This window comes from Xenopus laevis, chromosome 7L (assembly GCF_017654675.1).
Source record: "Xenopus laevis strain J_2021 chromosome 7L, Xenopus_laevis_v10.1, whole genome shotgun sequence".
NCBI classification, from domain to species: domain Eukaryota; kingdom Metazoa; phylum Chordata; class Amphibia; order Anura; family Pipidae; genus Xenopus; species Xenopus laevis.
This window is the reverse complement of record NC_054383.1, coordinates 66,000,284-66,008,485: the sequence shown is the minus strand read 5'-3', so window position 1 is coordinate 66,008,485 and position 8,202 is coordinate 66,000,284.

Sequence of the window (8,202 nt, the reverse complement as noted above, 5' to 3'; positions counted from 1 at the left end):
GAGAATTTTTGGTACAGAACAGTTAAAAGACCCTATTCTTATAAAAGATAGAGAAAATGTGAAAGTAATTGATGGGGAACCCATTGAGCCAGGGATCAGGTTATCCTATCCTCACATGGCTTTAAAAGGGATCTACTATACCAAGTATAAAAAATCAAATGAGGTGATTGAACAATTAGTGGTACCCAAACCATACAGAAAAATGGTTTTGGACCTTGCCCATGGTCATGTAATGGGGGGACATTTGGGTGTTGGAAAAACTACAGAAAGAGTTTTGCAGAGTTTTTTTGGCCTGGAGTGTATCAGCAAGTAAAGGATTACTGCGGGTCCTGTACTGTTTGCCAGATTTCTGCTCCAAGGCCACAATTTCGTAGTCCCCTAATCCCATTACCTATTATTGAAATACCCTTTGAGAGGATAGCCATGGATTTAGTAGGCCCTTTGTTAAAGTCTGCCGGGGACATCAATATATTTTAGTGATCATGGATTATGAAACTCGCTAAGCAGAAACTATTCCTTTGTGCAACACTTCTGCTAAAACCATTGCCAAAGAGTTGCTTCAGGTGTTCAGTAGGGTTGGGATCCCTAAAGAAATCCTCACTGATCAGGGTACCCCTTTATGTCCAGAGTAACTAAGGAACTCTGTAAACTGTTTAAAATCTCACAATTGCGAACCTCTGTATACCACCCTCAGACAGATGGTCTGGTAGAACGGTTCAACAAGACCCTAAAATGTATGTTGAAAAAGGTAGTGGACAAAGATGGGAAAGGCTGGGACTGCCTTTTACCTTATCTTATGTTTGCTATTAGGGAAGTTCCCCACAGGACACCCCACAGGAGTGTACACCCCACAGGAGTGTAATTGAACCTGGCAAGAGGAAGCCAGAACAACTTCATCATGTTAATTTACTTAATCCCTGGAAAGATAGGATGTCATTGGTTGCAGTACCAGCCTATGCTGTTTCTAATGCAGGGATCCCCAACCTTTTGAACCCATGAGCAACATTCAGAAGTAAAAGGCTTGGGGAGCAACACAAGCATGAAAAATGTTCTTGGGGTGCCAAATAAGGGCTGTGATTGGCCATTTAGTAGCCTCTATGTGGATTGTCAACCTACATTGAGGCTCTGTTTGACAGTGCACCTGGTTTTATACAACCAAAACTTGTTTTCAAGCCTGGAACTCAAAAATAAGCTTCTGCTTTGAGGCCACTGGGAGCAACATCCAAGGGGTTGGAGAGCAACATGTTGCTCACGAGCTACTGGTTGGGGATCACTGTTCTAATGTAACTCGAGATAACCCTCTGGTCCCTGAGGTTACCATTGCAGAAACTTTGTCCACCTCCCAAAAGCAGGAGGTAAAAGAATTTCTAATGAGGAATAGGGATACTTTCTTTGACCTCCCAGGAAAGACTCCCATTGTGGAGCCAGGGGTTTGTGTTAAACTCAAACCCTATAGGATTCCCGAAGCTAGACGGAAAGCTGTGGCTGATGAAGTGGCAAAAATGTTTGAGTTGGGGTTAATTGAAGAGTCCAGTAGTGACTGGTCTAGCCTGATTGTTCTTGTTCCCAAGCCAGATAGTAGTTGGCGGTTCTGTAATGATTTTCAAAAGCTTAATTCGGTATCCAAGTTTGACACTTACCCAATGCCTAGGGTAGATGAGCTCATAGACAGGCTTGGTACTGCTCGATATCTGACAACATTGGATTTAACAAAAGGGTATTGGCAGATACAATTATCTGAACATGACAAGGAAAAAACTGCTTTTGTCACTCCTGGTGGTTCTTTCCAGTACAAAGTAATGTTCTTTGGCCTAAAAAATGCCCCAGCCACATTTCAAAGGGCTATGGCTAGAATATTAAGATCAGCTGCATACGGATTGGGACGGATTGGGACTCTCATCCACACAGAGTTTAGGATGCCCTCCATAAAGCAGGCCTTACTGCCAACGCCAAGAAATGTGCCATTGGTTTGGAGGAGGCAGAAAATTTGACCTTATTACTGACCATGCGCCTCTAAAATGGATGGCCTAAAAGAAGGAGACCAATAGACGAGTGAATTGTTGGTTCCTCACGCTGCAGGACTACAGTTTCACAGTGAAACATAGGCCCGGGTTACAAATGGGTTCATTCCTGCTGGGCCTCAGTTGTTCCAACCATTGGGTTGAAATAAGAGGGGATATGTGGTGAGGTCACTACAGGACGGAGCTAATTTATGCCCCAGGTTCCTAACAGAGTGGTTCCGGGACTGCTAGTCCAGCTCGGGTGTTTTGAGTTGTCCCAAGGCATCTCAGGTGGTTAATTAAAAAGGCAGCTCAAGCCAGAGTGAAAAGCTCCAGTCTGGGGAAAAATACACAGTGAAGCTGCCTGTGTGAGCAGAAAGAGATTTTTGAATCACTACAAGGTTGAAACTTTTGTTGTACTTCCTTTTCATATGTTTTGGGGAGACAGACGAAAGGCCTACTCCTGGTTAGTAAGGAGAACTGACCTGTATTAGTTTGAAGCCCATTAAGTGGCAAGGGGTTTATTTTGATTTTGAACTGTTTATGTTGTTTTTGCTGCAAGTGAAAATAAACTGCCAGAAAGAGACTACCCTCTTATGAGTTGTGATTGTGCCGTGGGCTGCTTTACCCCCAGAAAGCTGATCTCAGCTACCTAAGCCATGACAGTGGTTTATTGCAGTTTTAATGTCTAAATCTGAAGTATTAACAGTTATTTGTCTCTCCTTTTCCTTCTTGTGTAAGTTATTCTGTATTCCCCACGTATATCACTAGCGGTTGGCCATTCTGCCATGATGGCAACATGCAATGTATATGTGGGGGGCTGGAATGTTAGATCACAGGTCAGGCTCTGGGTTAGAGCTGGGGTAGCAATTTCTCATCGGACCCCGCAGACCTGTAGAATATAACAAATAATGTGCCCCCTACTAGCATTTATAAATATATAACACTTCAGAATTACATGACCTGTAGCATACTGTAGAACACTTGGCTTGTGAACTTGTGCTTAAACATATGCATTTTTTATCTTTATGCAAACATATCTGGTTCCACGGATTGAATGGAAACCATGACAGTCTACCTCTGTTCTCAACACAAAAGTATCCAGCACTGTACTAGGGGTTCAACGTAAATCAATCAAGCCAACTTGCGTTAATAGTATATTGCTAAATATCTTCCATTTAGACTGTAAGCCCTACGGGGTAGGGTCCTCTAGCCTTTTGTATCCTTGACACTGAGCACTTAATCTGCATTGTAATTATATTTTATATTTTTGTGAATTGTATTCTAATAATGCACTTATTGTTACTTTTTAATCCAATGACCCCTTGTTTGTTACTACTAATTTATTGTTTTGTTGTACAGTGCTTTGCCCTCAAGGAGCGCTTTACAAATAAAAATATACATACATACATACATACATCTATATGTAAGCAGGGGCCACTCACCATTTCCATTCAATGGCCCAGGTGCAATTAGCCCCGGACCCGGCACTCGTAAAATGGAGCTGTTACACCTCCCGTTCAATACAGAGTTCAATACTGCCTTATCCGTTAATGGTCTTACCCAGTCGGCGGTGTGACCTTTGAATTGAGCGATTCTATCTCTGTTCTCAGGCACCAGTTTCCCATCCCCTTTAAAATCACATAAAATACAACCCTTCCCCTACTATGTTTGAAATGATTGAATCTGGGATTTGTCTCGGGTTCCTTTGCTTTCCATAGTGGGTGGTGCACAGATTCTCTGCAAAGAGGGACTTCAAGTCCCAGAATCCATCACTTCACAATGGAACAAGGGAAGGGTGGGGTTGCTTTACATTGTATGTGTAAGTATGTTGGGAAATTATTTGTACAAGTATAATATTTTTTTTATTCAATCTGTGGAATACAAAAATGTTGGCGGCTTGTGCCCTTCCCCATGTGTGATAAATGACTCCTCTAGTGAGCTGTTAGACCTTTTGGAATACAGAGTGCTTTAACTACAGATAACATAAAAGATGTGCCAGGAAACATGGTTTTACTAATCAAGTGGTGGAAGGGGTAAAAACTGCTGCACAATATGCAAATTAGTATTGGATCAATCAATAATTGTAATTTCCAGGCGCTGGAAAGACAGGTCAGACATTTCCTATAAAGTTATAAGGGTTTTTCACTGATTGATTTAGGGGTCTGGGATTGCTATATGTAGGAGTACCCTGCATTATCCCTGGTGACAGCGGTGTTGACACTGATGGATAATCTGAGTAAAATCATTAAGCTGAAGAGTGAAGCCCATATAGTAGTCGTTTCTGTCTGCACCCAGGAGTCTAAACTTCCATGAGTCACTGATTACACTGGACTCTTTGTTTTACGCTTTGATTGATTTACTCATGTGATTATTTTCTTGCTAATACTGATTAATTACTTTTTGTTACATTCTGGTGTATTTCAGTGGACCAGGAATTTTGTTACCATTTCAGAGAAATTCCTTAGAAAAAACAGTTTGGTTAGCAAGAAGTACATAAATCATTGTATAATTTGGAGTCCATGCATCTGATTTCCGTGTATCTTTCACCACAGCCAGAGAGACATGCCCCGGGTTCCAAAGGCAGCCAGCACAAACAATTTTTATATTAAAAGATATATGTCCCAAGGCTTGTATTTAGTAAAAATAAAGTTCACATTTTAAATAGGTGTCTCTGAGACACCTGTGAATAAGTGCCAGAGGGTACGAATCGCGTAAGGTGGGCCATGTGGGGTTAGTATGAATCAAACTTTTAAAATGTGAACTTTAATAAATAAATTATTTTTACTAAAAACAAGCCTTGGGACATGTATCTTTTGATATAAAAATTGTTTAGCAAGAAGTACACACAACATAAGGTAGCAAGACAATTTATTGGCAGACAGAGATTTTAGAGTTATATTTATAACAAATATGTATTGCTTGCAATATAATTTTTTTAAGGTTAAGCTGTTGGATAGTTGTACATTTTTTTGCATTTTTGCTTTCAATAAAAATGTCTAAATGAAGTCCTGTTTTACTACTTACATGATAGAATTTTTTTTACTAATGGGACTATATTGCAAAGATTCATATGGCCTAGAAGGCAAAATGAGCAATCACACACAATCAATTTAATTTTTATATTTTGCACCACATGGTTCCAACTTGTATTGAATTAATTATAGATTAGTTCTTTACACTGAAAAACAGATTCTTAAAAATCTTGAGTGGAAGTCTGGCTTGGCTAATTAGTAGTGATGGGCGAATTTATTCGCCAGGCGCGAATTCGCGGCGAATTTGCGCGTTTCGCCGCCAGCGAATAAATTTGCGAAACGCCCGCGAAAATTCGTCAAAAACGGGCGCCGGCGTCAAAAACGGGCGCCGAAAAAATGGGCGCCGGTGTCAAAAACGAGACGCCGGCGCCATTTCACGAATTTTTCGCCGTTTCGCGAATTTCGCGCGAATTTCACTAATTTTTCGTCGAAGCGAAACGGCGCAAATTCGCCCATCACTACTAATTAGAATCAAAAACACTGAAGGGTAGATGCAGTAAATCTTTCAGTGAAAACACTCGCCAGTATAGGGAAGGGGTCCAGGTGCACCGCGCTGAACCTTCAGCTGAGGGAGTGGATAACCGTATAGAGAAATTGAGCATGCACTTCCAAGAACCAATATTCCAGGCAGACTTTTCGATTAAAAAGGGTTTATTTAAGTGCACTAGTGTAAAGATGTGTGTGCTTCAACCACCTCACAGGAACGCCTTTCGGCCAGAGTGCAGGGCAGTCCAGGGACCCTTGCCAGGGGAAAAGCATATAGTGGAAAAGAAGAAATAACTGCAGCACTTCTTAGTTGCAAATGTGAAAAGTTGTGTTTATTGGTCAGTAACCAACAGGTAACGTTTCGGGCTTAGTCTTGCCTTGGAGGCTTGAGAAAGAGCAAGACTAAGCCCGAAATGTTGCCTGTTGGTTACAGCATTCACAGCATTACTTTCCTTAAGCCTCCAGGACCCCTGTTATGTAGGGGATGCACAGTTGTTTTCTAGACCAAAATAGGAAGTGTATATCTCCTGCACTTCCTTATATAGACTCCTATTAAGGGAATTCCCCTACAGCAGTGCTGTCAAACTTGTACTTGGCCATAATTTTTCCGGCCTACGTGGTGGAGGGCCGATAATGGAAGCCAGTGTTAACCACTCCCTGTTTTAAAACCACACCCACTTTAAACCACACCGATGTTACCACAATACCATGTCCACATTAAGGGGCAGATTTACTTATTTAAAGGTCGAGGTGAATTATCGAATTCAAAAAAATTGAATTTCGAGTTATTTTTTGAGCTCTCTACTAGGGAATAGTCCAAATTCGATTCAAATTTGAAAAAAAATTGAAAATAGAAATTTATCATGTACTGTCTCTTTAAAAAATCGACTTTGACCATTAGCCAGCTAAAATCTGCCGAATTGCTGTTTTAGCCTATGGGGGACCTCCTAGAATTTGGAGTCAATTGGTGGTCGAAAAATGTATGTTTTTTATTGGGAATAAGGACCTATTTGATCAAAAATGGAGTGGATGATCGGCCAAAAAACCTTTGACTTAATTTTGATTGGTCTTTTTGAATTCGAATTTCAAAGTTTTTCAAATTCGAAATTCAACCCTTGATAAATATGCCCCTACTTGTGGTAGCACACCAAAAAACTAAATGGTTGGTGCTCACTGCAGGGATATCATGTATATGTGAAAAAAAGTTGTCATATCAAGACATATCCTTAAACCCAAATGCTTCATCCTCCCCTGTGGATAACTTAGCAACCCCCCAGCACATGATTAAACACATTAGGGACCCCTAACAACAATTTTCAAATACTAACAAACCCCCAGAACAAACCTCTACCAGGCTTTTGTTCAATAGGCAGAGCAGGGCACACCCAGGCAGAGTATGGCACACCCAAGGTGCATAGGGCAGGCAGGCTATAGCAGACCCATCGAGAACAGGCCAGACATAGTATGCCACACCCAGGGAGCATAGGGCAGGCAGAGTATGGCACACACAGGGAGCATAGGGCAGGCAGAACAGAGCAGGAGACAGGGAAACCTATAAGGACCACCCTAAGCGGCAAATTCACTAACCTGCCGAAATTCGCCAGTGCCGGCTTCGCTCACATCGCAACACTTAGCCAGGCGTCGATTCGCAAGGACAACGCTAATTCACTAAAATCCGAAAGTTGTGTCCAGGGTGCCGAACTCTGGCAAACTTGCGCTAGCGTTACTGCGTCAAATGAAGCAAAGTTGTGCTTGCGTTGGCTAATTTGCATATAGTGGGAAGTTTAAGTTGAATGGGCATATATGTTGCAGCAAATACATTACACATTACACAAGCCCAGGGAAACCTTAATAAAATAAATTTGTTATATTGCCCTACACATGTGTATAGTTTATGTGCCATATGTTAGGAAAAGTATAGGGGAGCCTGGGTACCCCAAAAAATTTTTTGCAGCCTATCACCCTGAAAAAGTAAAAGACGCCAGTGTTTTTTGGGACTTAGAATCTTTTTCAACTAGAAATTGAAGAAGCCCTATACATTCCATTGCACTTCACCTGGTCTGAGCTGGCGAAGACAAGTCTGGCGGAACAGGTAACGTTGAGTAAAAGGTGTATCTTAGTGAATTTGCAAAGTAATGCTCTTTCACCAGAACTAAACTTTGCCTGGCGTAAGAGTGCGAAGTAGCGCTAGAATCTCCTTCGCTAGCGAAGTTACACCTGCATCTGTTAGTAAATCGGAAAAGTCCAGAAATGATGTCACGCTGGCGAATTTTCACTAACGTTAATCACTTCGCCCTTTAATGAATTTCCCCCTAAGGATGGTGGCAGACAGGGAGATTAGTTGCCCAACGACAAATCTTCACTACTGCAGGTGTCTAATCTTCCCGTCTGCAAGAATATGAATCGCCGGCGCAATGGCATAAGAATCGCAATGGCATAAGAATCGCTCCGGATTTCCGAAGTTGCCTGAAGTTGACTTATGAGGAAACTTCAGAAATACAAAGCAATTCATATGCCATTTCAGGAGATTATTCATCTGGCAACTAATCTCCCCGTCTGCCACCACCCTAAAATGTACTACATACAGTGACACACTGCTGGTGCCCGTTCAGCATTTTGTATGTGGTGTGAACAGGCGAACAGGTGAATAGAGGTGTTACAAGTGTCAACAATGCAGGGGG